This window comes from Ochotona princeps, chromosome 18, assembly GCF_030435755.1.
Source record: "Ochotona princeps isolate mOchPri1 chromosome 18, mOchPri1.hap1, whole genome shotgun sequence".
NCBI lineage: Eukaryota > Metazoa > Chordata > Mammalia > Lagomorpha > Ochotonidae > Ochotona > Ochotona princeps.
Genome location: NC_080849.1, coordinates 49,757,194 through 49,769,300, shown reverse-complemented (window position 1 = coordinate 49,769,300; position 12,107 = coordinate 49,757,194).

Genomic DNA, 12,107 nt, shown 5'->3' with positions numbered 1-12,107 from the left:
TCTGTCAGGAATATTGCATAGACCGGAGAGGGGCACCCCCTGGGTCCCTTGCTCAGAACCACAACGCGGAAGGCTTACTTTGGGTGGGGCTCAAGGGATGAGCGGGACTCAGGTAGCCAAGAAGGTGTGTTGCTGGGTACGCAAGACGCTTGGGCCCAGTGGTGTCAGTCTTTCAGGCTCACTAATAACTACTCTGATGTTGATACAAACTGATCCATTTGCCTCCTACAATGCATCAGATCCAATCAATCCCTGATGGCGGTTTCCGGAATGTTTAGGGCTCCAATCCACATGTGCAGGTGCTCGCTGCCTTAACCCTTCCCTTCCCTTAATGCCTGACCTCTCTTTTTCTCCCCTAGAATATTACTCATAACTTATAACAGTTTCAGTAATCTTAATCATGATAACTGATATTTTAACTTTTTGCATACTTTGTTATTTATTCAAAAGAGAGAGGCAATGTTCCCACTTGATCATTCACTCCTACAAAAGCCCTCCTTGGCCCCAGCTGGGGCTAAAGCCAGAATCTGAACTCAGGCCACATCTCGCACAGAGTTGGCAGGAACTCGGTCACTTGAGGTATCATGGCTGCTTCCCAGGGACTCCATTAACTGAAAGATAGGGTCAGGAGCCGAAGCTGGGAATTGCATCCAAGCCAAACACCCACCCACCACCTAGAATTTCAGAAGTGTAGAAGAGAGAGGATATTTGATGTAGTGCTGAATACAACACTTAGACATCTGCAACCTGTATCACACTGCCACAGTTTGGTTCCCAACTGTGGCTCATGGCTCCAGCTTCCTGTCAATGCAAGCCCTGAACTACGAGTGATGGTTCAAGTAGTGGGGCCCTTGCCACTCACGTGAGACAACTAAACTGCTCCAGTTCATGGCTTTATCTGGCCCAGCCCTAACTGTTACAGGCACTTGGGGAGTGGCTCTGCAAGTAAGAGATTCTTTCTTTCTCTCTCCCTTTCTTTCTGTCTCTCTCTCTGCCTTTCAAATAACAAAATAAAGAAGCAAGACATTTTTTAAAAATCCATAAAATGCATGCCCAGCACAGTAGCCTAGGAGCTAAAGTCCTCACCTTAAACACACCAGGATCCCATATGAGCACCGGTTCTAATCCCAGCAGCTCCACTTCCCATCCAGCTCCCTGCTTGTGGCCTGGGAAAGCAGTCGAGGACGTCCCAAAGCCTTGGGACCCTGCACCCATGTGGGAGACCGGGAAGAGGACCCTGGCTTCAGATTGGCTCAACTCCAGCTGTTGAGGCCGCTTGGGAAGTAAATCAACAGATAGACAGTCTTCCTCTCTGTCTCTCCTCCTGTCTGTATATCTGACTTTCCAATAAAAATTAAAATTTTAAAAATCCATAAAATGCAGAGCAAATTTTGGAATGCAATCCTTGCACATGCGGGTGCAGACCAGTAGTTTAAAGATCACCTCTACACTTAGTGCTAACCAGGAGCTTCAGTGAAACCATTTGCTTAACTGGAAGATTCCAGCACCTAAAGGAGAAGATCAGGGGAAAGTTGCACCTTTCCCTTTCAAGATGAAGGGCAGTTTCCAGAACCGCAATGTGCTGTGCTGTCTGCAGTGAGCAAGATCGTGATAGGCTCCATGAAGTTGGCCTGGGAGCTTGGGATGCACACCTCTGAGTTATCCAGTCACCCAGTACCCAGAAAACAATGCCCCAAATCCCGGAAGTTGAGCTTCTGAGATTTATAAAAGCGACATAGAAGCTAAAGAAGACAACAAAGCAGAAACAACAAGAAAACCTCGCTTCTCCACCTTGCTTTCACTTTGTGCTGTCTAATTCACTAGTCACATCATCACATCTTATTTTTGCAGAAAATGATCCCCAGCTGTAGGCACCTGCCTAGTTTGCCTTGTACCTAGGCAAGTGTTCCACTTCTGGGAAGTGTTCCACTTCTGGGAGAAAATGCAGCCAGTTGCTGGCAGGCATTCTGGGACTGGTTAGTGCCAACTCTCTGTTAACTGTCAGTATACCAACATAGCTGCCCAAAGATTGGGGGAAAGGGTGTGGAGTGCCTGCCATGCCACTAGAGGCACTCCCTCACTGGGGCCACCCCATTGCCATCACTACCACCATGAGTGTGGCAGGGGGTTGGGGGTAGCATTACTAGGGATCAGGGGACTGGTGATGGGTTGGAATGGAGGCCAACAAGGGCTTGTTTGACATATATAAAATTATCTCTGGGGGCTTCTACAGACCAGACCACTATACCTACAGGTAATCCTGGAAGCTGGGAAGGGATGGATCAGAAGGAGCAATCTGGAAGCTCTCCCTGGGTCAAGCCAAAGCACTCACCCATTCACACAAGAGCCAGAACTGGGGGCTGACTGAGGCAAAGCACTTGTGGCGCATGTGACAATCAGGGCTGGGGGCAGGCCACACTAGGCTGGACCATAGCACCACCGGCAAGAACAAGAACTGGTCCTGGGGACAGGAGTATTAGGGGTTCATAGTGGCCACGCTGACTGCCATAGTACCCGCCAACGTGCATGAAAATAGACTAGGGGCTGGGCTGGGCCAGGGAGTGTACTAGGCCACAGTACACACTGGCATACGCAAAGAGCAGAGCTGAGGGAAGGTCAGGTAGGGATTCTTTGGGCTTGTCCTGACTAGGTGGCAACACCCACTGCTGCACAAGAGAGCTGTGCCTGGGGTTGGGCTATGCCGGGCAGGGTCAGGCTATGGCAACTGCTGGTTTGCATGGCAGGCAAGGACTGGGAGTAGGACTGAGCAGGCAGTTGCATAGATGGTATGTGTGCTGGCTGGTCCAGAGGGCAGACTGAATCCAACCGTGCACCAACCAGCTGGTACATATGAGAGCAAGGACTAAAGACCCCTGGGTAAGGTCTCCTAGAGCACTCCCCAATAAACCAATGTGCTAGATTCTTACCTCAGCGAAAATCACATGAAGATGTAATCTCACTCTGGAGTGTATGTTGCAGGACTGGGTCACCTCAGTCACTAACCCTTATGCAAGGACATGGAACATACCCAGATGAACAAGAAAGACAGCCAGCTCCTCTACGCCAGCAAAAGACTGAGTCCCTCCCCAAAAGGTGGAAAGAAGGACAGATTGAACGACACTCCAGGCCAGGCTCAACAATAATCTAGGTCTGTGGACACACTGAGACAGACAAGGACAGCCAACAGATCTTGGAAATAATTTCATACCTCTGGTGTAATAATGTCAATAAGCTTTCAGGACAATCAAGACCACTTGAGTAATACCCTTGGAACATTCTTCCACACATTGGGGCTTCAAATGCCCATCTCCATCACTGGGCAAGGACTGGCTCACTTTCTCCCACCCCACCCCCAACAAATGCAGGAGGGAAAACTGAAACATTGGTCTCACCCTTGTTACGCTTCTGATTGTCTCCATCCTAGTTGGAATTAGAGAATCACATGGGTCTGTAATAGCCTCATTTTTGAAATAAATTTAAAAAAAAAAAAACAAATCCTCAAAAAAACAAATCAGCCTTCGTGATCATACACCTTGCAAGTATGTGACCAGGCTGGGTCAGAGGGCTAGAACACCCCACCTCTTAGACACAACAGAAAAGCTCGCGAGTCTCTCTCCAACTCAGGTTAGATGCTGCTACTAAAGGAACAATCAGAGCCAACATTGTGGTATAGCAGGCTAAGCTGCCATTGGCAATGCCAGCATTTCATTTCAAACTGCCAAATCCAGTCCCGGCTGCTCTGTTTCAACTCTACATTCATGGATTGAACCTGGGAAAAGGAAAAAGATTAAAGAGGAATGGATTTTTTTTAAAAAAGGGAGGGGATGGTAACATCTACTCCATGGAATACCACTTAACCATTAAAAATGAAATCCTATCATTTGCAACCAAACGGTCCCAGCAGGAGACCATTTTGCTCAGTGAAATAAGCCAATCCCAAAAGGATAAATATCATACATTCTCCTTGATATAAGGCAACCTTCATGCATATACAAGATCAATAGATCCATAGGTAAACATGTATACACACATATTCACCGAGAGAAATGGTATTAATGGAGGCTTGCACACTGAAAAATGAAGACACGGTGAAGTATGCATCTCTACTCGTGAACAAAAGGACTCCCATTGAAACTGAACTATGTCTAGACAACAGGATACAGGACTTCGTACCATAGTCTCTACTTACAACATCAGGATACACTTAAACAGCAGAATGATGGACTTGTGACTGTTGCTGAAGGACTACTCTACTGTAATAATACTGGGGAAATTAATGGGGCAAGGGGGAATGAGGAGGGTGGAAGGGAAAATCTCTGAGCCTATGGAACTGTATTACAAAAAAATTTGTTTTAAAGCTTTGCTTTTTTGTATTATTATTATTGGAAAGTAAGATACACAGAGAGGAGGAGAGACAGAGAGGAAGGTTTTCCATCCAATGATTTACGCCCCAAGCAGCCGCAACAACTGGTACTGAGCCGATCCGAAGCCAGGATCCTCTTCCGGGTCTCCCATACTGGTGCAAGATCCCAAGGCTTTGGGCCATCCTGGACTGCTTTCCCAGGCCACAAGCAGAGAGCTGGATGGGAAGTGGGGCTGCCGGGATTAGAACCAGTTCCCATATAGGATCCCAGCACAATCAAGGCAAGGACTTGAGCCACTAGTCTACTGCACTGGCCCCCAAAACATTATTTTAAACATGGCCCAATGTCTTGGGTCCCTGCCACCCACATGGGAGCCTAAAGGATTACAGCCTCCTTCCTATCTGAGGCCTGCTTCACTGGCAATTGTGGCCATTTGAAGAGAACCAGAGGATGAAATTTCTCTCTTCCTCCATCCCTCTCCCTCTCTCTCCCCCTACCTTTTAAATAAATAAGCAAATATTTTGAGCAAAACATAAGCCCACAGGTTTCATGTTTAATTTATCACTCCTGCTGTGAACTGCACAACAGGAACCAAGGTGAAGAGAAAGACAAGGCAAAACAGATGCAAGAGTCAGAGAACAGATTTATAGAAATAAGTACAGAGTTATAGAAATTGGAGACCGGAGGATCCCCTTCTAGGAAAAGCAGAGGAACCCCCTTGAGCTCTTCCCAGCAGCTTGTATGGTTTTTCATCGAGGTAGTTATTTGTTCTACTCTCATGGCAATGCTCTGAGGTCATATCCTCAGTGCCACTGGTTGCTGTCCCCTGAGCCTGGCACGAGGTCATCATGTGCCAAGGGAGGAAGGGATTCCTCCATGACACACTAGCTCTGTGAGCCTGTTCTGGAAGGACACTTGCATCTGGGGCTTTGCCTGCAGAACACCTTCGCAGAGCTCGTTCCTAGATCGTCCAGTTCATGCCTGTCTCACCCTCCTCACGCTGTTGGTGCCCACTCGGAGCAGTCTCCAGCAGCCCTCTCTCCTTGTGCTCAGTGCACCTGCGTCCTCCCATGCAGGGTCATTCAAAGACGTTAAGCAGTGCTATGAGAATTCCATGAAAACTGACATATTTTGTCTCGGCACCATCACACTCTCAGTAGTTTGTAGGTGCTCAAGATGCTGTTTCATAAACGGATGAATAAATTTTGAAATATCTGTACAACCGTGGATTCAATAAGTGTCACATGGACATATGAAAGGAAGGTTAAAAAGTCAGGAGCCAAAGGAGTCATCTGTGTTGGTTAACCTGAAGAAATATTAAATAATTAAAAACAGAAGATTCTAGGGGGAAAAAAAAGTTCTTTTGCATGGCTGCCTTATAATAACTATCACAAAAACTCTGTCGGAGCCACAACATCACAGTGTGACCACAACCTACACAGAAACCACTAAGGCAACAGCTGTTCAACTCCGAACTAAACTAGCTCTGGTTGTCAATCACTGTGACCAAGAGCTTTGACTATGAAGACCTTCGCGTGCCTCGGTTCCCTTGGATCTCCCCAAGGTTTAGTACGGTGTAAATAGTCTCATCACAGTGCTCTCTTATTGCCATGACCATGCTCTATTACTCCCAAATAGATATTATTGCTACTGTGGAATCTCTCTCTATGTCCCCCTTGCCCTCGCTCACTCTCATTGATGTTTTCTTACGTAGTTTGACAGTGAGAAGATGCATGGGGTGAATGCCTGGCTAGATGACTGCAATGGCTTGTAACTCTTATCTCCATCAGACAAAGCAATTATTTTAAATCATTGAGGCAGAAAACACTTTAAGCCCTCACTCAAAGACTGCTCAAAAGCGCTGCAAGGCAGGCACAGTCTAACTCGCCAGTGTAAGTCTGAATAGCTCTCTTCTCTTCATGCTCTGTTCACTTGTTAGCCTCTTCAGCTGCTCAGGCTTCCTCAATGATCTTCAAACACACCAGACACACTACTCGTGGGATTGCCTACCAGCAGGCCCCTGAACCCAGGTGAGACAACGGTGTTCTTTATTCACAAGAACCACCAGAGACAGTCTGATCTAGCAGGTCTGTTCACTGTAAAGTGAGCACAAACAAATAGACCAGGAAAAAAGAAGGCAGAAGGTGTTTGCCAACAGCCCTACCACTCAACTATGACACTGTAATTGGCATGTCTATCTCGGTGTACCCTCCAACCAAGTCACCCGTCATGTTCAGCCCACACAGTTGTTAGATATGCCTTCAGGTCATAGGCAGGTAGGCCATGAGTCACGTACAGCACATAGGCTGGAAGTTAGCTATACCTCAGGTCACATTCACCACGTGGCACAACAGGTAGGCTGTGGATTGCAAAGACTTCTTACAGTTGCTTATCAAGGAAGTCCCAGCACAGCTCATCCAAGCACAGAGAAGAAAGACGGGTGCAGCCCGCTACTCCTGCCTGTATGACCAGTGAACAGGCCAGGTTGAGGTGTCAGCTGACACCATAGTCAAGGGTTCCCCTGGGGACACGGTGTGCCATGTGCCTATGACTTTCCACATACACCAAGAAGGCAGAGGTCCAGGGGCGATCTCAAACTCACACTTACACTCCAAGGTTTTCTAATAGCTTCTCCCTGTGACTAGAACTGTCATTTTCCAAAATAGAACCTTATAAAGATCCTTAAAATACCATCAACCTCCAAAGGCAGGACTTCCAATAAAGACAGAAAATAAAATCAGCTGCTTTACCCTCTTTCTAAAACAGGCACAGAAATGGCGAACCCAGTTAAGAAGGAAGGAAGGAAGAAGGAAGTAATAGGGTTAGGAAGGAAAGAAGTAAAAGAAAGAGACAGACTGGACAGCAGGGGCTGGCACACTGGCTCAATTGACTAATCCTCCACCTTCAATCTTTGGATTTCAACCTGAGTGCTGGTTCATGTCCTGGCTGCTCCACTTCACATCCAGCTCCATAATTGTAGCCTGGAAAATCAGGGGAGGATGGTTCAAGCCTTTGGGACCCTGCACCTGTGTGGGAGACCCAGAAGAGGCTCCTGGTTCCCGGCTTCAGTTCAGCTCAGCTCCAACAACTGCAGTGAACCAGGGGATGGAAGATCTTTCTCTCAGTCTCTTCTTCTTTCTGTAAATCTACCATTCCAATGAGAAGAAACAAATCTAAATGAATGAAGAAAAAAACTGGACATCAAATAACCTGAAAGAGAAAAATCTGAACAGGTAAAGTAGAGACATATAAAATGCAGAGACACAAAGAAAACTGCCCTAAGTCACAGTATTAAAAAATTTGCCCATGGAAATATTACAAGTATCCACAGAGGAAAGAGATCTGATGAATAAAGAAACAAATAGGGAAATGACAGCATGGTACATGCTGGAAACAACACAGGACAGAAGAGAGTGGGACATCGAAAGATTAAAAAAAGAGAGAGAGGAAGAAGAAAAAAAACCACTAAATTTTGACATAGAATCCTAAATCCAATGAAAATGCCTTTCAAAAACTAAGGCAAAGGTCCAAATGAAATGGTTCAGTGGCTAAATCCTCACCTTGCACACGCAAGGATCCCTGCCTGTGGCCTGGGAAGCAGTCGAGGACGGCCCAAAGCCTTGGGATCATGCACCCACATTGGAGACCCAGAAGAAGCTCCTGGTTCCTGTCTTTGGATTGGCTCAGCTCTGGCCAATGCAGCCACTTGAGGAGTGAGCCAGTGGATGGAAGATCTTTCTGTCCTTCCTTCTCTCTGTAAATCTGTCTTTCCAATAAAAACAGATGAATCCTTAAAAAAAGGCAAAGTAGTTTTTCAGATATACAAAAATCTAAGAATTTGTCACTTATTACATAAAATACCTCTTACACATTTCTCTGAGCAGATGTAAAATAAAATCAAAGGAAACAAAACTCTACCAAAAGAGAGAAAAATTAAGAAAATTGTAATATTTAAAATGAAAATATCTGAAGCAATTACACAAGAAAACAAATGGGGAAACACAAAATTACACTATTTTTAAACATTTATTTATGATGATGTTTACATAGTTGAACAGGTTGGGAAGGATCGAGGCTTAGGGAAAAGTGGATGTGATCATCTTCTTCCTATTTCTGGGGGGGAAAGGGAGAAAAAGGGAGGAGCCAGACCCAGCTTCCCAACTGCCCCAATACCTGGGACTGGGGACCAGCCACCCAATATTTACCCAGGATCCCAACTAGTGCATGCTCCAAGGATTCTGCTTAAGTGGTTTCAACAGTTCCAAAATGCTGTTGATCTCACTGATCCAAGGATGAAGAAACCCTTCCAATGTCTATCGGTTGACATAATTAACCTTAGGTCTCCATTCGTCCAGATACTTGCTGTCATCGTTTGTCTGGGGTAGTTGTCCAATTTGTTCTGTTTTCCTTCTTCTGCTACAGTACCAGATGTCCCCTGTAGGCCCTAGTGGACTATGATATCCTCCATGTGCATCAGGACCCGCCATCTACTGCTCCCTTTGTTCCATTGAGGAGGACCAGTTCGCACAGCTGGGCCCAGACCACCCCCCCACCCCACTCCTGGATCTCACAGACCCAGCACTCATTGTGCCCAGACTGGCATGGCTCTCCTCACTTCATCATCCTCCAGTGGGTATTACAGCCTGGTCTGATCCAGCCTGTTCCCAATTTCATCTCATGCTGGCTAGTGTAGTGGGCCAACCTAACATTACCCATCCCATGTTCTGAATCTCACTTGTGGATACTGTGACCTAACCCCACCCGGTAGGCCCCCAGCCCTAGCTTTAGTGTGCACCAGTGAGTGGTATTTGTTGGTAGTCGATGCTAACTAGATCAGCTCAGGATTCCCACATGGGTTGGTGCTTCGGTCTGATCCTCAAAGGTCCTCCCATTCTCCCCTTCAAACCACTCGATCTCAGTCTCCTCACTTAGCTGTAATCACATGACCTTGTCTATGAAAGTCCCTCAGCAGTCATTCTTCACCTAGACATGAATCCTCGGTCCCCGCTCACCCCAACCTGTGCCATCCCCCAGATCCCCTGTAAGACTACCTGCCAAGTCCCCAGAGCATACCACCGCCTCCCCACCCCTCCCCCGGGGAGTTAAGAAACAGGTTGCTCACACCTGTGCTGGTCCAAAAAGCACCCAGGCCAGGGTGGAGAGGGCTGCTGCCTTGCTGGACCTCACCTGCCCTGGGGAGTTGAGCCACAAAACTACACTCTAACAGACTCTTTTGTAACATGAAATGCCATATTTTTGAACGTACACAATGATAGAATAACGGTTTCTGCCATCAACCCTAAAGCAAACATAATAGAACGAGAAAAAATACATTACAATCAACAAAATACATAAAATCAAGACATAAAATACACTAAATCCAGAAGCAACAAGTAGCAGATGGGACATTTTTTTTAGAATAGCAAGATGGTAGACTTTAAATCAATATTAATAATTGTATCAGATATAAATGGTCTAAATAGCTATGAAAAAGGCAGAAAGTTGTCAGATTTGATTTTTAAAAAACAAAGCCCTTCCTATATGAAGATTACAAGAAAGCCACTAAACACAGATGAAAAGTTAAAAAATGCAAAAAGATATATCATGCTAGATGTATCAAAAGTAGACTTAAGAATGAAGAATATTGTCAATAGTAAACACAGCTATTTCACAGCTATGATGAGATATGATATCCAAGAAAATGCTACAATATTAGACATGTGCACATACAATAGCAAAGCTTTAAAATATAAGGAAAAAAACAAGGGAACTTATAGTAGAAATTTTAAACATGTGTTTACTTTTACTGGAAAGGCAGACTTATAGAGAGGAGAAACAGGGAGAAAGATTTTCCATTCACTGGTTCACTCCCAAAGTGGCCACAACAACTAGAGGCAGGAGCCAGGAGCTCCTTCTGGGTCTCCCATGTGGGTGCAGGATCCCAAAGCTTTAGACAATCCTTCACTGCTTTCCCAGGCCATAATCAGGGAACTGAATGGGAAGTGGAGCTGCTGGAACATGAACCAGTGCCATATTGGATGTCAGTGCCTAGAAGTGAAGGATTAGTGTATTGAGCCACCGTGCCAGGCCCAATAGCAAAAATTTTTTAAGACCTGAGACTTCGGCTTCTCATTAGTTGGTTTTAAAATCACATTAACATTATAGCAGACTCAAAAAATATTATCAATCACCTTCAATTGGTTTAAATTGATATCTAAAAGCTATTCCACCCAATAGCACATAATGCATGTGGTCTTAAAGTAGGCATAGAACTTCTACAAGGACAGACCACAGTTTGGATTAAAACAAAATCTCAATAAGCTTAAAAGGTTTCAAATAATAAAAAAGATGTTGTCTAGAGCACAATGAAATTGAATTAGAAACAGGTGATGGACATTTAGAAAATATTCTAACATTTAAAAAGTAAATAACACACTTCCCAAGAATCTATGGATCAAAAAAGAAATTAAAAATCAATCAAAAGGCATTTTAACCTAAAAGAAAATAAAGCAATTTGGATAAAAGTTTGTGAAGTACAGATAGAAAGTTAGAAAAACGGAAAATTGGTACTAAAACCGTATCAGAAAAGAATGGACTCAAAATAATTAGCTCTCCCTGCAACCTAACAGTATTTTTAAAAAGAATGAAAATTAAATCTAAAGTCCAAATGGAAGAAATAATAAAGATCAAAATGACAAACATTAAAACACTAAACAGTAAACAGTGAGCTAAGATATGCAATCAGTGTATCCAAGGGGATGAAAAATTGATAAATGTCTAGCAATAGTGATTTAAGGGGAAAAAGAGATATGAAACAATAATCAGTCCCAAGAATCCTAGCCCTTAAGATTTCACAGGTTGGACCTGGCGTGGTAGCCCATTGGCTAAAGTCCTCACCTTGCACACATCTGGATCCCATATGGACACCAGTTCTAATCCCAACATCTCAGCTTCCCATTCATCTCCCTGCTGGGAAGGCAGTCGAGGATGGCCCAAAGATTTGGGACTCTGTACCCATGTGGGAGACCTGGAAGAGGCTCCTGGCTCCTGGCTTCGGAATGGCTCAGCTCCAGCCATTGAGGCCACCTGGGGAGTGAATCAGCAGATGGAAGATCTTCCTCTCAGTCTCTCCTCCTTACTGTATATCTGACTTTCAATAAAAACAAAATAAATCTTAAAAAAGAATATTTCACAGGTACTGAAAAAAAAAAAAACAAGAAAGCATTTTGATAAATCTAATGGCCATAATTTTTGAGGAACTAAAAGCTGACAATATTGGAGTGTGAGTGCCTGGTTTAAGTGTCAGCTTCACTTCTGATTCAGCCTAGTGCTACTACATACCTTGGGAGGGAAGAAAATGATGGCTGAAGGACCTGGGTCCTCAGTAAAAGACCCTAACGAACTCCCAGCCCATGCCTCTGGCGGGCCCAGCCATGCTTGTTCCAGGTGTTTGAAGAAGTTTACTCTCAAACAGTAACATAAAAAATAGAGCAAACAAGATGGCCAATCAGGATAGAGAGTGCAGAGAGAGCCGTGAGACAAGTTCAGGTGGAGCACAGAGCTGGAGCAGGAAACACACCAGCCAGGGTGAGGGAAGCTCCCTGGGGGCCACCAGAGAGAAGCCGAGCTGGGCAAAGAACAGCTGCTGAAAACACCTGAGGTTGCATCCAGCAGCCCAAGAGGAAAATGACTGCAGATGAGCTACGGAAAGCAATTCCAACCCACAGGTGAAAGCCTAGTGAA